This window comes from Gymnoscopelus braueri, assembly GCF_963280865.1.
Source record: "Gymnoscopelus braueri genome assembly, chromosome: 1".
NCBI lineage: Eukaryota > Metazoa > Chordata > Actinopteri > Myctophiformes > Myctophidae > Gymnoscopelus > Gymnoscopelus braueri.
This window is the reverse complement of record NC_137603.1, coordinates 9149088-9169087: the sequence shown is the minus strand read 5'-3', so window position 1 is coordinate 9169087 and position 20000 is coordinate 9149088. Positions and strand designations below refer to the sequence as shown.

At 40.1% G+C, this 20000-nt stretch overlaps 1 protein-coding gene across 1 annotated transcript in view; it reads left to right on the top strand.

The window, feature by feature from the left end:
* The window catches only part of luzp2 (leucine zipper protein 2), a gene marked incomplete at both ends in the record, with an annotated part of 231614 nt that overhangs the window by 93003 nt on the left and 118611 nt on the right, over window positions 1–20000 (top strand). The gene's annotated exons all lie outside the window — the stretch shown is intronic.

Here is a 20000-nt window from a genome sequence, read left to right as displayed (position 1 = left end):
CCTGGCTAACGCCTGGAACAATAACATCTCTCACGCGAGTCACCATGGCGGAGTGATCGTGGAACGAAAATTAGTGGTTTTCCCCACTGTAAAAAGTTAAGGAAATATGGATTTTTTTTTGCAAGGAGATAGAATGGGAGCGGACGGGAGACTGTTTGTTTTGGCACAGTGATCCATCTGTCCCTTCCTTCTCAGAGTCACCGTGGGTGATTCCAGAGCTGCGCTAGCCCCCCCACCCCTTGAGGAAAAAAAACAAAAAAAAACAAAAAGATTGATTTCACAGAGATTCCCGGTTTTGGCACTCAACGTCACTTTATGCAAAACCGGAGATTTCCGTTTTTGGCACCCAAGGTGTTAATAATTAATTTATATCTGTATGGAGGTGGAACTGTGCGCTGCGTCGCCGAACGACCACGACGTGTGTGGAGCGTGTGTGTGCCGCGAGAGAGAGAGAGTGAGAGAGACAATGTTGCGGTGTTGCCATATTTTGTGAGAGAAATAAGCAACCATGTCTAGGAAAACAAGCCCAAAAGAAGCAACTATTAGCTAGGCCACAACATGAGCACTTTTTGGTCCTTCCTTACTTTTCTAGTTCCTGGACAAAGTTGTCTGTATGACATATGTTGATGTAAAAGTCCAAAATGTATCTATTCCTGAGTTTCATAAATCCTGATGTCATCGTTGCACGATGGGGCGACGCCCAACGGAAATAACTGATCGTGTGTCTGCGTGTGTGCGTGCGTGCGTGATGACAGTGTATTGTGGTTGTGTGTGTAAAAAAGTCACAGGGCAATGTGGATAAAAGGTTATGATGAAGGATGCTGATCGTTAATGTCTGGTGTCAGTTATGTTTGGAAAACACAATGACAGTGACTCTGTACCTGTCCACACTGACTGCCTGATGGCAGAGTACACAAGACATATAACACTCATTGACCCAGTAGTTTGTGAGATAAGCTGTAGACACTAACGCACGCGTGCACACACACGCGCGCGCACGCACCAGGCCAGAGATTTTAAACACACCAGGGGAATGGCATTTATTTTGTTCTATATCCTTTTCCACTTTTTGAGGAAATGAGAATAATAAAAAGGATGCAATTCCGTTGAGTAGACCTATTTGATTCAGTGAAAAGCAAAACAATTCCACAAAACGCACCCCAGTGCATTGTAATCATATTTCTGCTAGCTCCCATCAGTTATTGAATATTTACACAATATTTATTATTACAAGCCCATTTGTTTTTGTTTGTTTTTCGCTCGATCATATAACCTGACATCTTCATCCAATTCATATTTAGTCTCATTACTCTATACTAGGTGACAAAAAGTAATTTTTGATATAATCTTTCACTGGTATATTTTTCACAATAACCATCCCACATGACTGTGTATTTGACAACTTCCCTAAACATTATTAAATACAATTTTTAATCACGAGTGTCTGCCCCCGATACTCGCACCAAAGGGAGATATTTAATATTATTTTTATATTACTTCAGGTAACCATATAATGCAAGGCATTACCTGATGTATAAGTGTTTGTCAGTGTATACTGCATAATGTTGAATTCAGTCTATAAAATAACTATGACCTGCAAATTTCCATTTAGAAATGAGTGTTTATAATCCTTTTTCATGCTTAGTTAAAGATAGAACATGATGCTCGTGTCTCACCTCTCTGGAGTGCATTTTCATCCACATTCAGCTCCAAGATATTACTATTTTCATATCCATTAACATTCATTGCCAGGTAGAGCTGTTTGAAAGAGACTCAAAGCATGAATGATGAAGCCATTCTAAACTGTCCTGCACCCTGAGGAAAAGTGTCTTTTTCCCCCGATGAATATAATCAACTAGCCGTTTATTCCTCAGAAAAGCTATTTGATAGCAGCTCTATAAAATAACATACTGAACAGATGGGATTCAATGTACAAGAAAAGCCTTTTCAACAAGACAGCAGAGATGGTTTTTGAGCCAGTGTCACTGCAAGACAAGTCTGCATTTTAGCCATGTTATACTTAAGCCCTACACCATGTAACGTGTTGTGAGCTTGTAGAATTTATTTTAAAATATTGTGTAATGTATATATGCCCAAATTAGGGATGCCAGGTTGAAAATTGCTAATAAGTTCTTCTCACACACAGTTTTTGATCTTAATGGTGAGAGAAAAATATGGTCAGAGCTGTGGCGATGTGCTGTGCATGGATGTATTACTGTTTGTGAGTTTGTTTTTCCTATGGCAAGGTAAGAGGAGCGCTCCTTTCCATCCTGCCAATGTGCAAGGTTTTACAAATCACTTTAAAAAAAAGCCAGCTAACGTGATGCGTTTGCAGAGCAACTTCCTGGTTTGTGCTCTCCTCTCAGTCACAGCTGGGACTACTTTCTTGTAGAAATTGCTTTTGTAGTGAAATTGCTGGTAAAAACGGTTTTAATTGAGATGTGTTTGATTTTCATGTTGCCATGTTTGGTAAACCTTCTATGGGCAGGGGCTTAAATTTCAAAAGGAGCAACACCGTGCTCAACTCAAGCCTTTACTGGAGATGTGGCACAAAGCATGCATTTCTACACAGAGGACAATTCTTCCAATATAAAATGCTGCATTCAAGTTCAGGAGAGTTCAGAAAAGGCAATTCTGTTGAATGCTGCCCTCGAAAGGCCCAGGGAAGGGAGGCATTTGCATTTATTTCACCGTAGTAAATTCTGTATTCACGGTCTGGAGAGGGCACTTTTTACAGACATGTAAATGGGCTGGGACTCAAGCCACCTTTGATGTCTATGTGTGCACGTGTGTGAAGCCATCCAAGGCCGTGGCTTACAGTATTACAAGGGCCAGTGTGTTGTTAGGCCAACCAGCTGAGCAGCAGTGGTGTAAAGTAACTCAGTACATTTACTTAAGTACTGTACTTAAGTATAATTTTGAGGTATTTTTGCTTTACTTGAGTATTTCCAATTTTCTGTTCTTTTACTTCTACTCCACAACATCTCAGAGGCAAATATTGTACTTTTACTCCACTGCAATTATTTGAAAACTTTAGTTACTAGTTACTTTGTAGATTTGGATTATTATTACAAAACATACATTAACCACTTCAGCCCTATATACATTTTGGCCATTTGAAAATAGCAGATCTACACACATTGCGAGCTTGTAGATTTGCTATTTTCCAAAGATTTTTATACATTTGAAAACGTGTGAAATGGGACATTCTGCATATACAGTAGAGTACTTTCTACTTTTGGTACTTCAAGTACATTTTGATAGCAATACTTTTGTACTTTTACTCAATACAATTTTGAATTCCGTATTTTTACTTACTGTTTTACAGTAACAGAGTATTTCTACATCTCAGTATTGATACTTTTACTTAAGTAAAAAGATTTAGTACTTTTTCCACCACAGCTGAGCAGTGACTTCATCACTCAGTCACATTTGCATGTGCAGGGCTGGCCCCGCTGTTGTGGTCCAACCAAAAAAACTTTAATTATGGTACAGATCAGTCAGGTTAAAATAATATTATAATGCCTCGAAGTTGTGTATGCTCATAAAAAACTGTATACAAATAAGCAATACTATCTACATGGATATTGTTGAAGAGAGTAGCTCTCTGCGCATCCAAAACATTGCTTTCAACTCAGCAATGCTTTTGGATAAGGCTAATCTCTTTAATTAAATGTACCCAGAGTTTATTGTGCAGACCACAGATGTCCACGCATTCAGTAATTATTCTTAATTAAAGTTGGAAAACCGCTTCAACTTGGCCATGCTCATTTTAGTCCTTGGAAGAAAAGGTCAATATTTGGCTTCACAATCTAATAAAAAGCTGTGTGGTTTAATCCATGGCATCAAGAGGCTTAACGCTTTAATCCAATGCTTCAGGTGCTGACAATATGTTTATGAATTTGATATGGCACCCATTAGTGCAGGGTATCTGCTTAATCTCATAAAAGAGTAAATTAATAAGCAGAATGTGTCCCGTTAATCTTCTTCTTCTTCTTTTTCTTTGATGCATTTAGTTATTAAAAGCAACACTTTTCATGCATTAAACCGTTTTCTTTTTACCTGCACTTGACTGGCTATAAGTGGATCTGCGGAGAGCTTTTTGAAGGACTTCTGTTGGCACGGTTTAGCTGTAAATCAAAAAAGGCTGTAATGTTGACTTCAAAGCTTCGATCAAAAAATCAAGACTCAAGTGGTCTTAGAGATTTCCCAAGACTCTGTGTAGACGGGAAACCTTGTGGCTGTTGTTGATGTACTTCCGATATACCAGCAGAAAACTAATACATGTGATGAAAAGCTTGATTAAGGCTTGTATTAAGGGACTAGTGAAGTGGTAAATGGCCTTGGCATATAACGACAGAAAACAAACTGCCGAACTTCCTCCGAGGCAAAGCTCCTGACAGCCTGCTTGACTGGACGGAAACACTAGATGAATCCATTAAGACAGAGAAAGCATCTGTGTCATTTTTAGATTTCTTTGGCTATTCAAAAATAGCAGATCTACAAGCTCATAGTGCGGCACCGAGTGCCGCGCTATGAGCTTGTAGATCTGCTATTTTTGAAAAATCGTGAGAATGTGTGCAAATCTTTGAAGATAATATCTTCAAAGATTTGCACACATTTTCACGATATATATATATATTATACATATTTAAAGAGAACATTTTTAACTCAAATCTTTGCTTCTGGGGGATTCTACAAATGTCTTCTAAACAGTTTTTTGGAAAAAACGCACGTTGCCATGGTGCTCAAACCTTTTCATGTCAAGGACCACCCAAAATTATATGTATTTGGCGGCGGACCCCCATCTCAAAATAGTTTGTTCCAGGGACCCTCCCCCCAGAAGCAAAGATTTGAGTTAAAGACGAACAAATATATATTCAAAAATTTGCTCAAATGTTCATGATTTGTCAAAAAATAGCAGATATACAAGCTCATAGCGTGAGCTTGTGCTATTTTTGACAAGCCAAAGAAAAAAAAAAATGACACAGATGCGTTTCTGTCTTAATGGATTAAAATAGAGTCATTCCTGCTCCAGATTGATAATACAAACCAGAGAGGATCTCATCCAAATCACAGTGGGGGACCAACAAGGCTGGTTAACCACATGGACTCTATAGCATCTTTATTCTGGACATGTCATCATGGGGTGACGGTGGCTCAGGAGGTGGAGCGGCCTCTTGGGAATTGTAAGGTTTACGGTTTGATCCCTGGCTTAGTGTTGAAGTGTCCTTGAGCAAGACACTGAAGCCCTATAACTGCTGCTGATGAGCCGTTGATGAGCAGTTAGGGATCCAAAGTGCTTCACATATAAAGGCACTAGAGAAATGCACCATGTACTATTAAGGCGAACATTCGCCCCGGAAATATTAGACAAACGAGCTCACAATGCGTCGCACCGGAATTGTTGCTTTTGGGAAAAAGGAGGTGGCCAAGTACAGACCCCTGGGGGACCCCGGTCAATGAAGTATAGAGGGTTTATGTTACGCTAATTAATTAGTAATCAAGTCACATCCATCATACAGTTCCACATTTTCCTCCCTACCCATTCCTTCCATCCCTCCTACCTCCTCTCTCTCTTTCCCTGTGCAACACTTTGGAGTGGAAAGTAACTAAGTATATTTACTTAAATACTGTACTTAAGTAAAATGTTTAGGTATTTGTACTTTACTTGAATATTTCCAATTTTCAATACTTTTACTTCTACTCCACTACATCTCAGAGGCAAATATTGTACTTTTACTCCACTACAATTATTTGAAAACTTTAGTTACTAGTTACTTTTCAGATATAAATGATGATATTATGAAACATACATTAACCACTTTAGCCCTATTTTATACCTCGGCTATTTGAAAATAGACGATCTACAAGATTGCGACGCATTGTGAGCTTGTAGATCTGCTATTTTCAAACATTTTAGTGCTTTTACTTGTGGTACTTTAAGTACATTTTGATGCCAATACTTTTTAACTTTTACTCAATTACATTTTGAATTCCGGACTTTTACTTGTAACAGAGTACTTCTACATTGCAGTATTGATACTTTTACTTGAGTTAAACATTTAAGTACTTTTTCCACCACTGGTCCGAGGGTAGGGTGGGGGTCAGACCATAAGATAGAGGGTAGGGTGGGGGTCAGACCATAAGATAGAGGGTAGGGTGGGGGTCAGACCATAAGATAGAGGGTAGGGTGGGGGTCAGACCATAAGATAGAGGGTAGGGTGGGGGTCAGACCATAAGATAGAGGGTAGGGTGGGGGTCAGACCATAAGATAGAGGGTGGGTGGGGGTCAGACCATAAGATAGAGGGTAGGTGGGGGTCACACCATAAGCCACACAGCTCCTGCTTGATACATATTATTCTTGATCATTGCCCTCTTTCAAGCTTTCATGTTTGCACCTCGATAAACTATGTCAAAGAGGATAAAAGCCTATTGGCTCCTGATTTATTTCTCAGACAGAAATCAAAGTGCCAGAAGCTGGATGGACTTTTTCAGCTTCCTTAGGTGTTGTTGTTGTTGTTGTTGTTGTTGTTGTTGCATGTTGTATGTTGTATGTTGTATGCTGTATGTTGCACGGTATGTTGTATGTTGTACGTTGTTGTTGTTGTTGTTGTTGTTGTTGTATGTTGTATGTTGTACAGTATGTTGTATGTTGTATGTTGTATGTTGTATGTTGTAAAGCATGTTGTATGTTGTACTGTGTGCTGGAAAGACATTCAGTTTTGGAAGGAGCTAAAGCTGCCTCTCACCTTTAACTGTGTTTTCTCATCCTGCCTTCCCACTACATCTAAAGCACATAATACTGTATCGTTTCTTTCCAACCTCAGCTTAGTGAATCACATTATGCCTCAGCTCACTGCTCCATACCCACTTCCACAAATAGACAAACGAATGAATGAATAATTACAGCATCTTCCCACATCATTTGAACTTGTCTTGAAGTCTTGCAACAATGTTTTGTGGTTTAGTTTAGCGTTGGTGTAAAGGTGTAAGTGATACGGCCTTCACAGAATAGTCGAATATTTGAATATTCGACTATCAAAACCACTATTCAACACTGTACATTAAAGTTACTTACGGTATTTGCTGGTATTATTTTTTATATTATTAACTTCTGAAAATGTTTTAAGTGGTGGCTTTTCTACAGCAGACATGCAGCTGTGAGCTCTGGTGTTGGTAGTTCTTCTAATCCATTCATGGTTGATTGTATTTGTTGTCAAATCATTTCATATTGTATGTGACGTTGTGCCGTCACTCAATGTAGGTGAGGCGCTGAAACAACAGTAGAACTCATACCAGAAAAGACGTTTTTTAGAAGCAGAACAAACATGGCTCTACGCTCAATGGTGACAACAACAGTGTGTAAATATTTTTCTTTACTTACCATTGGTGAGTTTCTTACAGTAGTTTGTTTAACAAGTTAGATTGGAGACGTGTCGTCCAGGGTAGCCACCCGCATTACTCCTGTTGCCGAGTATATCCACAGTTTGGTAGGACACTCTTTACAGTGGCTGATGTGCGGTGATGTCATGTTTCTTATTCAACTTTATCTTATGCTTATCCAACAAAGGTGCAAAGCATACGGCATTATTAAAAACAAACGGGTCGCGATGGAGTGAAGTTTATCTTGTATTTATAGCCTGCTGTTAGAGCATGCAATCAAAATGCATCTTAGCCTTGTAACGACTGAAGGATATATCTGAGTTATTCCAAGTTAAATAAACTGAATGAATGAGACCGCTACTTAACGGCAGCAGTCATGCTTGTGCCTATGCTCCGTCGTAGGACAGTGTCGCATAGCGAAAATAGCAGATCTACAAGCTCACAACGCGTCCATCCTGGAGGCATTGTACATTTGTAGATCTGCTATGATTCATGGCCGCCCAGACATGCTGCTCTGGGATTGTCCAATCAGGACTAACGCACTGCTGCCTTGTGCCGCTTGTAAACAGCGTCTCACAGCCAATCGATGACTGCCATTTCACCAGCCCCGCCTTTTGTCCCGCCTACATTAGTTAACCCTTTAATCACTGGTTGTTTTCAAGGTTCGCAACACAGCGTTTTAACGAGAAATGCTTGTTCGTATTGGATGGAAAAAAATGATATTTCACTTGCGACTGATCAAATATTCGACTACTTTTGGGTATTTGAAGTCGAATACCAAAAATCAGTATTTGTGAAAGTGATATTTCTTATTTACATCAAATTGAACAAACACTCTATAGCAATGTTTACTATCAGACAGTTTCTATATCACTTGCACCACTTTTAAGGATTCCTAAAGTGTATTCTGCACTCGCACACACTTCCCTCCATGAACCTCAAGGACCAAAGGGCACTGGCTTGCGGCTTGTGAGCAAAACAGAACATTTCCCCATAAGCACTTTCAGATTTCAGATTATTTCTTTACAGCAGCGCTGGCAACAAAACAGGAAGAGTGGTTCAGTCGTCACATCTTTGGCAGGTGTGGTTGTGGTTCTCCCACGCAACAGAGACTTCTTTATCCTCTGCAGTAATGCTGGTGAATATTGGTGGTTGGATATTTCTCCAATTGAAATACATTAAAACAAAATCTCAAATTCAATCCAGTTTGATTGCTGTGAGACATGCCTTGGCATTTTGTGCAACCACACATTATTATTGCAATAAATTCAACTATATAAAAAGGTTAATATGCTATAGCCTATCAGTACTTTGTGCACACTCATTTCCCAATCCATTTCTGTGCCATAAAAATATTGTTTAGGTCCACTTTTTGTCATGTCATCATTGTAGGCAAACATGTTATATTGCTTTAATGTCTTGTGTGTTTTGAGCATTACATGTGATAACACGTGTTATAAAGTCTATTTAACATGGATATGAATACAGGTGTGCCTTGAAATTTGTGACTTGCCTTTTGGTGTGACTTGGGCACAAACCGTTTTAAAACCACTGCATCAGCTTCCCTGTAAACTACACTAAACCCATATTTAATTGGGGCTGGCGACAATGAGACCTCCCAGTGATTATTTTGAAGCCATAATGTGTCAAATGAAGGTTTCATCGGAAAAGAGAATGCATCAACCTCAGTGGAAGCTGAAAGTTTCATCATTTTTTCTGTTGATGCCAAACATTCATGGAGGAGCAGAGGGAATGCAGTCAAAACTAGTAAAGCATAGCCTGGCTCCACCCCCTGAATCGTTTGCCTCGCATTCAGGGTCTGGTGACGCTGTCGAAGGCGGGTGTTTCTCGGTTGAAAATCTGTACGACAAATCGGGATCGGGATAATCCAGTATGAACCAATTGCCAAAGAGTCCCACTTTGGCCACGCCCCCATCTCAGAAATCGGCTGCAATGAGAGGGCTTTCAGACTGAATAATGGAGTGAAACGAAATGAAAATTCAGGCTGAGTGTCAGGCTAAGTAAAGCACAAACCTTGGCCCGGAGGCATGCCCTAATACCCCTCTCAGTCTTTCTCTGTGACAGGGAAACTCATGTCCGATTCTGAACCTAAATTATTTAGGTATTTCTTGCACTGTATGATTCCTCAAGGGTTTGATTTGTAAAAAAAAAATCAAAAATGTTGACTATTGTTTTTACAATATGCTATGACATCTATAACTTCCCAAATTAGGGATGCCAGGTTGAAAGTTCCAGGATAATAGGTTCTGTATGACAAGTAGGACTGATATCACATATCACAACATACAGTACGGGCCTTTTGTTCAACATGTAACATTTTCAACCAGCTAAATCTGAGAACCCATAGATAGATTATGACGTCTCTCATTGGCCACTTTTGCTAAATCCCATAAGGTGGAGGGACAGGAGCAACGTAACTGGCTTGTTGGTATTGCCATAGTCTGGAGCAGTGGTGGGAAAAGTAACTAGTAACTAAAGTTTTCAAATAATTGTAGTGGAGTAAAAGTACAATATTTGCCTCTGAGATGTAGTGGCGTAGAAGTAAAAGTACTGAAAATTGGAAATTCTCCATTCAAGTAAAAATACCTCTAAATTGTACTTAAGTACAGTAATTGAGTAAATGTACTTAGTTACTTTACACCACTGGTCTGGAGGGACAATTGCGCTCTGATTATATAAAAACAAAATGACATGACCAATTTGAAAAATGTATTTCCTGAATTGAGGTCGTTGGCCTGCTGGCTGCGTGCACAAGAAATACGACGGTGATCGGCCAAGTAGTTTGCGAGATTAGCCACGTTAGCAACTAGGTCTCTTTTCTACAGACTAAGTATGTGTGTCAGACACCCACTTGAGACACTTAAGCCTAAGCTCTGTGTCACTCCACGCAAGTGAGTTACTTTCATCGGGCGACGAAAGACACCGTTTAAATTTGAGTTTAACATCACTGTATGAAAGGAGACAGCAGACTCTTTTCTTTGACATTTTGCTCATTCTTCCTTTGCTAAAAAAGAGCAGAAAATCAGCTCAGGCGAGAGCCCACTTTTCATATTCCATATTTCATACATGCAGGCTTTGTGGTGCAAGAAAAAAAGAGGGTTAAAGAGCGAAGTGGATCTCGACTGGTTGGATGAAATACAGTTAGTTTTGCGTTCTACAGTTTGCATCATTACCCCTATACTGTACAGACAGTACATTATGTTAAAAAGTGCAAAAAATACATATTTGTTTAAAGCAAAAATGTTTAACTCAAATCTTTGCTTCTGGGGGTATTTTCAGATTGGGGGTCCGCGGCCAAATACATATGATTTTAGAGGTCCTTGACAAGTTAGATATAGATATAGTAACATAAGTCTTTTCAGAAAACTGTTAGGATTTAGAAGACATTTTGTAGAATCCCCAGAAGCAAAGATTTGAGTTACAAATGAAACACATTGAAAACATATCGATATATTCAAAGATTTGCACACATTTTCACGATTTTTCCAAACATAGCAGATCTACAAGCTCATAGAACGGCACTCTGTGCCGCGCTATGAGCTTGTACATCTGCTGTTTTTTAATAGCCAAATACATCTATGACACAGATGCGTTCCCGGTCTAAATTGATTAATGTGAGCTGGTGGATGGGAGATTGTCTTCAGCTACATGTACAGTGATGTACACAGTCAAATCCTCAGTGTTAATTTAACTCTCAGAGTTTGCACAGGCAGACCGCATCACTCTCAGTTAGAACACACTTCAATTTCTACAATGTAGGACAGAAAATAATTGCAGTGTCATAATCCGAGGTGTAGTAATTGGCATCTACTTATGCATGAAAATGCCTGCAAGTAGTTTTTGAATTATTCATCTAATATGCTAAGTGTCTCTATTCCTACGCCTTAACCCTCCTGTGCTGGAAAATTACATCATTTAAATGAGGTTTATCTGGGCCAGAATAATAAGGAAGTAATATCATAAGAGTTGTGGGTTAACTAAGAGTTAAATGGCACAAAAATTGCTTTATTGACCTTTTCTTTCAATGTTCGCTAAACAGCTTGCATGATTAACCGAGGGCCATGCCAGCCGCCTCCCATCTCTGTTTTAATTGGCTGCAGTGTTCAGCCAGCCAATAATAATAATGCCTTAGTCAGCAAGCAGGTTATTTCAGGTAAGACATGTTCCACTGTCTGCCCGCCAACACATTATTCAAATACACACACTGTATTCACATAAACACGCACGCACGCACGCACGCACGCACGCACGCACGCACGCACGCACGCACGCACGCACGCACGCACGCACGCACGCACGCACGCACGCACGCACGCACGCACTACTGCACACACACACACACACACACACACACACACACACACACACACACACACACACACACACACACACACACACACACACACACACACACACACACACACACACACACACACACACACACACTACTGCACGCACGCATGCACAGACACACAGGATTTAACACCCACGGTGTATTCAGATACACACACTGTATTCAAACACAAACACACACACACACACACACACACACACACACACACACACACACACACACACACACACACACACACACACACACACACACACACACACACACGCACACACACACAGCTCAGAAAGTGAACTCAGTGAGGACAGGTAATTAATTGCAGTTTCCCTGTGTGATCTAATGCTTCATAATGAATGAATAAATGATTCATTCTCTCAGTCTCTTGTCCCACAGCTCTATCAATTTACCTCCTAGAAACAAGAGAGAGAAAGAGAGAAAGAGAGAGCTGAGTGCAGTTGGTTTACACTACTTTAATTTCACCTGTCACAATGATTAATCCCTTAAGACCGAGAACACATCTGTGTCATTTATTTGGCTATTCAAAAACAGTAGATCAGCAAGCTCATAGCGCTGCACCGAGTGCCGCGCTATGAGCTTGTAGATCTGCTAATTAAAAAAAAAATCTAGATTTATTTTTGCAAATCTTTGGATATACATTATATATTTTAAAGCGAACCTTTGGAACTCAAATATTTGCTTCTGGGGGGTCCCTGGAACTAAACATTTTGAGATGGGGTTCCACGGTTCCAGCAGCATGTTGCTATATCAGTGCTGCTCCAACTTTTCCATGTCAAGGACCACCCAAAATGATATGTATTTGGCCGCGGACCCCCATCTCAAAATATGTTGTTCCAGGGACCCCCCAGAAGCACAGATCGAAGTAAAAAATGTTCGGTTTAAAACATATATATATATTCAAAGATTTGCAAAAAAAATCCACAATATATATATATTTTTGCAGATCTACAAGCTCATAGCGCTATGAGCTTGTAGATCTGCTATTTTTTGATAGCCATATACATCTTAAAATGACACAGATGTGTTCCCGGTCTTGATGGATTAATAAAGTGAACACTGCTGCTTCTTGAATATTGAGTCGCTGGAGATGCTCCTTTGTTTGCTGGTGTATTTTAATAATCTGTTCTGTAGCTGAAGTTTGTCCTGTTATTATCTTTAAGCCGGATGAGTTTACAGTGGTTTACTCTGAATCAGCGACCATTTAAGATGTTCTGGATATTTTTATGGAAGAGCTAGATATCGTCTCTGTCGGTTGGAAACCTAAACGTTAACTTTTTCAGGATTGAAATTAAAACATTTGAAAAATAGCAGATCGACAAGCTCGAAACGCGTCGCTTCGCGCCACGTTTCGAGCCGCGTTTCGAGCTTGTCGATCTGCTACAAGCAGTTGTTAATTTATTTAAAAAAAACACACAAGTTAAAATATGGAGATAAGAGCTTTGTTCCCGACAGTGACTATATTATAATGAGCATTAGTGAGTACCAATTATAAGAAGATAGGTTGAAAATGGGTGAAGTGGTCCTTTAACCACATCAAACCAATTAAAATGTGTCAAAAAAGTAAATAAAAAGAAAATAGCAAAAATATCAGATAATATAAGCAATGCAATGCGTTGTGAGCTTTTAGATCGGCCGTTTTCGCCAGTATTTGTTATAATAGTTTGATATGAAGTATATAGGGCTTAAGTGTGTAAGTGGGATTTACAAATCAAAGTGTTTTATGGGTGTCAAGTGTCTTTGTCTTGTGTTGACAAAGCAAAACACCCACTATTGTTCTCTTTGAACGTCCCCACACTGAACAATAAAAGGAGATTTAGCATCAAACATCCCTGACATGCATGCAATTATTATTCCCTGGTGTCTGCATGAGCTGTTTATACAAGACAAGAGTCAGTAAACATGAGTGATTGATGCTGGCTGCAGGTGAGAGGTTCTGCTCATGCTCTGCTAGAGGAATAGATTCATTCCATGACAGGCCTGGGGCCGTCCCCCTTATTACAAGTATTTATTTGTATCCCCTTAATAGCATAATTAATCCAGCCTGAAATTGGAAGCACCACATAAAGCGCTGTCTGTCCATTATAATACGTATGACAGCAAATGAGCTCATTTTATATTCAAGTCCGGTAACATTACAGCTCTTTTAAATGACTTTGAATTACAACAATGTCTTTGTGGCTCCTGTCTTGTGAAATATTTTGTAGCTACGTTCCCCTACATTCAGTGGCATGATTCATAAACATGGAATAGACCGGACACATTTTTTTTGCGTTATCCACTCCGCAACTCGTTTGGCTTTTAACTTTTGTTAACACATTCTGAGTAATCGTACATGCATCATAAGCACTGTAACAATAGGTACCCTCACAAAAAACATGCAGTAATCCTGGTCTCTATACTGCCTCCCCCTGGTCACCCGGGGCGCCTGATGGAGGGGAAAGGAACTGGTTGGAATAACGTGTTCCTTCCACGCGCTACGTCCTACTGGGGGAAACTCCCCCCTGTCAGGGGATAAGAAGCGGCCTGCTCACTCCTCATGCGTTGAAGGAAGTATGAGCTCAGTTCAGGGCTCTCCCCAGGCTGGCAGAGGGAGAGTAGCGCCCAGGATTACAGCTTAGGCAATTGGCACTGGGTGAAAAAAATGGGTTGCAAAAATGGTGGGATAAAAAAGTTAAATAAAATTAAAAACCGCTGTAAAAATGCATCAGAATCACAATATTGTCACTGTCAGGGTAGAACCCATGTACTGTATCTCCATATTTCATTGTTTTTGTTTTATTTATTTATTTTTGTTGTACGTCATCGTATGACACTGTCACACAAACATAGCAACAATTCGAGATCGGCTGTACAAGTTCACAATGCACAATGCACTGATTTGTGAAAACATTTTGCCTGTAATGACGAGCCCTAAATAGGGACGCTAGGTTGAAAGTGGCTATAAGTCTGTGTGTGGGTTTCATACATTTTTAACCAGTAAAAAATATTAACAAGAGCTTGTGACTAAATAATAAATTACATTGGATCCACTGGAACACAGGCTCTTTTTTTCCATCTCCTGAAAAGTATGGCATGATCATCTTCTAATCGCTGTTATGCGTTAAGTTATATACATTACTGAGGCTATGTAGCCTACTGCAGGGGTCTTCAACCTTTTCAGGCCAGGGACCCCCAAACTGATGGGGTGATGGAGCAGGGACCCCCTACCTCGTAGGGTAGGGGGTAGGCCACCACATATATCGTATATTTATGTATAAAATTGTGTTTTATATGTATAAACATGAACAAATGGTTGCCTGGAGCCTGCTCCTATACCCACAGGTTGTCCCAGTAGGTGTGCAAAAGACCTTTTCTTTCTCTACAAAATATGTGTAAACATACCATGTTATTGTGCATTCAATACTAAGCTATTAAAATATGTCATGTTATGTTTAAAGACATATTGACATTTTTGGGGGGATTTTATTTTTATTTTTTTATCAAACAACAATTTTGCGGACCCCCTGCAGTACCTCCGCGGACACCCTAGGGGTCGCGGACCCCCTGTTGAAGACCTCTGGGCCCTACTGTGTTTATTTTAGCTCAACACATCATAATAAGCATCATCAGTATTCACATCATAACTACATGTACTCTGCTGGTAACATGGAAGTTAATTAAGGACCTTATTACTCCTTCTCTCTTGTTTTCTCTGCATGTTCATTTTTGTACATTTTAGCTAGTACTGCCATACATTAATATGGCTTATGGATTATGGCTATTTTCATTTGGAAAATATTTTGTGCCAGGGACCCGAATCAGAGAAGATGTGTTAATATTTGTCAACATTATTAGAAAATAGTCACGATGCGACACATTGCTATGTTTGAATAGCTGAAAAAATTATATGGCTGAAGTGTTCAAACTGTTCCTCATTTTGCTGCGAACTCCCTGGAAACCCCTCAATGACTCCTGGGGGTCCCCGGACCCTACTTTGAGAACCAGTGCACTAAATAGGGGGATGTGCTACATCTCTAATAATCACCTGCCATTTCATCACCTGCCACCCGTGACTCACAGATCATCATTATGCACTTTTTCCTGCTGTCCAGCAATCTCACTGGATTTATCTCATGCCATTAGTTTTTTATTTATTTATCACTGACAAAGAAAAATACCAGGCAATGAAACAGAAAGTATTAGACCAATACGTCTGATGTCTCACCACCACCGGCCCAGAGACATCACTCTTTATCACTTTAAGACCGGGAACACATCTGTGTCCTTTTAGATTGTTTTAGCTATAACCATTATTTTATACTTAGGCTATTCAAAAATAGCAGATCTACAAGCTCGTAGCGCGGCACCAAGTGCCGTGCTACGAGCTTGTAGATCTGCTATTTATTTGTATTTTTTTATCATGCAAATTGTTGAATATATATTTTTGTGTCCCTGTAACAAAATATTTTGAGATGGGGGTCCGCGGCCAAATACATCATACAATCATTTTGGGGGTCCTTGACATGACAAAGGTTTAAGCAGCACTGCATAGAAACATACGTTTTTCAGAAAACTGCTAGGATTTAGAAGACTTTCGTAGAATCGGCCAAATTGCAGAAAAATTGCTATTTTTGAATAGCCAAATAAATCTAAAAATGACACAGATGCGTTCCCGGTCTCAATGGGTTATTGGCACCTTCTGGGAGAAAGAGGAGTGTGGAGACAGATTAAAAGTGTTGTCGTTAGAGGGTAAGTGATGGGGTAGAGGACTAATATACTCAACACATTTCTCTGGATGAAAGATGCAAGACAGAAACACCATTCCCTTCAATCATCCCATTTGAAGAAACCTGATGGTACAGAGATGGCTTTCCTCCCACCAAAGCACTGGCTCTGCTTTTCCATCTAAATATTCATGCTGTCTATCCAATTATTGGTGGGAAAAACATACGTAGGGAACCATTTATCAAAGGCTGCTTGTCTCCTTATAAATCTGAACTCATATGTCAGTGCGAAGGTGTTTTTCCCCATTTATTTATCACCTTACCAAGAGGAGACAAACATTACTTGGCGGCACATTTGCATGGAAATATGATCATTAAAGAGATTTAACCAACAAAAACATAGATAAATTATATATACAGGTTGATATATTATGCAGGGGTATGTGTACCGGATACACATTTAGCACACAAACTGGCACAGCACGTTCCTGAGAGTTAATTTAATTCTCAAAGTGTCAAAATGCTCGCTTAACCCCGTGGTGAGGGGAGTAGACTTGGAGAAAAGCCCAGGATTTGCTAAAGTTCAGTTTGTAGAGTTGTGGAGATTCTTACCAGAGCGACCACATGATCCTGGTCCAATCCCTGCTTCTCTCTCATGATCACAAATAAAGATCTACAGTAGAGCTGGACCCATGCTCTCAATGACCCTCATGAGAGATCTATAAAAGAGTAGCCTAGTTCACCCAAAAAATTACTTATTGTATCAATTACAGACAAAGAGTTTTTTATGTCGCATTCTTAACTGTTTTATTTGTATTTTTATTGTTTTTATCCCCATGCAACCCCATTTGTTTCACCCAGTGCCAATTGTCTAAGTAATCCTGGGCGCTACACTCCCTCTGACAGCCTAGGGAGAGCCCAGAGCCCAGAGCCCCTCCTTCAATGCATGAGAGCTAGCCTTCTTATCATCCCCTCCATCAGGCGCCCCGGCTGACCAGGGGGAGGCAGTATAGAGACCAGGATTACTGCATGTTTTTTGTGAGGGTACCTACCCTAGGGGACACGGGGAGAACATGCACACTCCACACAGAAAGGCCCTTTCACCAACCCCACCTAGGGTTAACTGTTTTTGACCGTGCATAGCTACCTTATTATCCAAAGATTCATTGGTTTGTGTTAACCTGGTCCCTGCTGCAGGAACCTGGAATACCCCATGTGACAGAATCCCCATCACCAGATCAACACAATAACACATAAATCACTGAGAGAAAAGCAGCACCTGGGATATAAATAAATAACACGGCATATTGCATCCTGCACATGACTCTCCACCATATGGCATCAGTGGGGAATTTACTGTGGGTTGATGCAGCAGAGGGAAAGAGGGGGGATGGGTGTTCACCCTGTCTGCCAGTGCATTAATTACCCCATGGAATAGGTTCGTCTCTGGCTGTGAAATGAAGAACACTTGTGACTTGAGGTCCACTGACACAGAGATGACATTATCACCAGACAAGGAGAACACAGCAAAGTCTACTTATTTTCCTAATATGTCCAATACAAATTGGCCATTAATGCCAAAAATGACACCATCTGCGTAATTACACTGTGACCTATCAAGAGGCCAGGATTCTGGCTCCCTCCCTTCTAACAAAGATCTCTTTTTGGATGACAGATAATGTGTGCTAATGAGCAGCTTCACTGCCTGACAAACAGGCTTATGTCCATAAAAAAGTATCTCTGCAATCACATAATGTCATCTTTTATGTCAGGCCATCAGTGCTATTTCTGTCATCCTGCTCTCAGGGCGGCTTCGTGGAACTTATCAAAAGATAATCTGTCTCTCTCCCACAGTGTGGTGATGGCATCATTTATTGGATCTGACACATAATACATGGACTTATTGAGGCCAAACATTTCTCTAGCCTTGGAGTCACAGTAGGAGTCATAGTTATGGTCGCTGTCGGGGGGAAACCTTGTATGTCCAACAGTGTTACTGTTCAGGAAATTAATATTACATTTTAAATTCAATTCAAATGTATTAAAGTGTCAAATCATAACCAGTTGTCTCAAGACACTTTACATGTAGAGCAGCTGACCCGGCATTGTTCCACCCTGAGCAAGCTTAAAACAAAAAAATCACAAGTTATTACTTTTCATTGGCTAAATATAAATAAAATCCACAGTCAGTCTAAACAACTTTCACTTAAAACAATGTTTCTAAAATAGGGCCAATCTACAAACTCGCAATGCGCAACAATGTAACACATTGTAGATCAGCTATTTTTGCTACTTGTGTGCAACATTAACTTAAAGGTAGGGTAAGTGATATTTTTTGGTATATATATATTTTTTTTTTTGTTAAAAAGGTTAAATTACTACATTCTGATAGTAATCATTGCTACAGATTGTTTGATCGGTCACAGGGGTTTCTCCAGGTCTTTAGTAAACAGAAAATAGTACATTTTCAGGTAGGTGACAGGATTTAAGCCAATCAGAAGATAGCACTGAAGATACATTTTCTGTTTAATAAAGAGATGGAAGACATGGGAGACTCCTTTTACTGAACAAACACTCTATAGCAATATAGCAATAAGTACTATCAGAATATAGAGCTATTTCACACTTATTTTAACCAAAGTAAATCACTTACCCTACCTTTAACTAACAAAAAAAAACATAAAAAGCTGAAACATGGAGATAGGAGGTTTTTGCCCAGCAGTGAGGTCATATCAGGCAGCTGGCCCTGCAGTGTAATAGAGAAGTGCTGATGCTGAGGGGACACAGTGAACAGTGGAGCATGGATCAAGGTGGTCACATTATGTGTGGCGGGCTTTCAAATGCCACCGCAATCCTGTCAGAGGCCGCGCCCCTGGAATCCAAACACGCCTCATCCATTCAAATCATTGGAAAATCGACCATGAGGGAAGGGGGGGGGGGAATAACTCTGTGAAAGGCAGTGGCAAACAAAAGGGTGTTTTAAAAGGCGATTAAAATAACTCAGAGTGGCATCCGACCTGCAGTTGTCTGGAAGTTGAGTTTGCTAATGTGAACTTTGTGTGCCAGACGTTGATAATGTTGAATACAGAGTTTGGCTTTCTGGTTCGCTGTATGCAACTAGCAGCGTGCGGTTAGCTTTGATTGGTGTAGCAGCATCTGCTGAGTTGTGTGGTTTGCTGTGATTGGTCTATTTTTGTGGGGACTGTGATTGGTGTAGCAGCAACAGCAAAGCTGTTTGGTTCGCTGTGATTGGTCTACTTTTGTGGGGACTGTGATTGGTGAAGTTTGGGCTGCGTGGCCATCTGTTTTCATATCAAGGTTCAGTCAACTGGTTAATTCATACAATGTATTTTATCAGTTTGGGTCCCTGGAAGACAGCACTTTTCTCTGTGGGGCCTCAAGCTGAAAAGGTTTGTTAACCCCTGGCATATGTATGGGTATAGCTGTTACCATCAGACCAATCTGGGAACCCATAATCCCAAAAAAAGGAAAAAACAGCACCCTCTGCTGTTTTATTCCT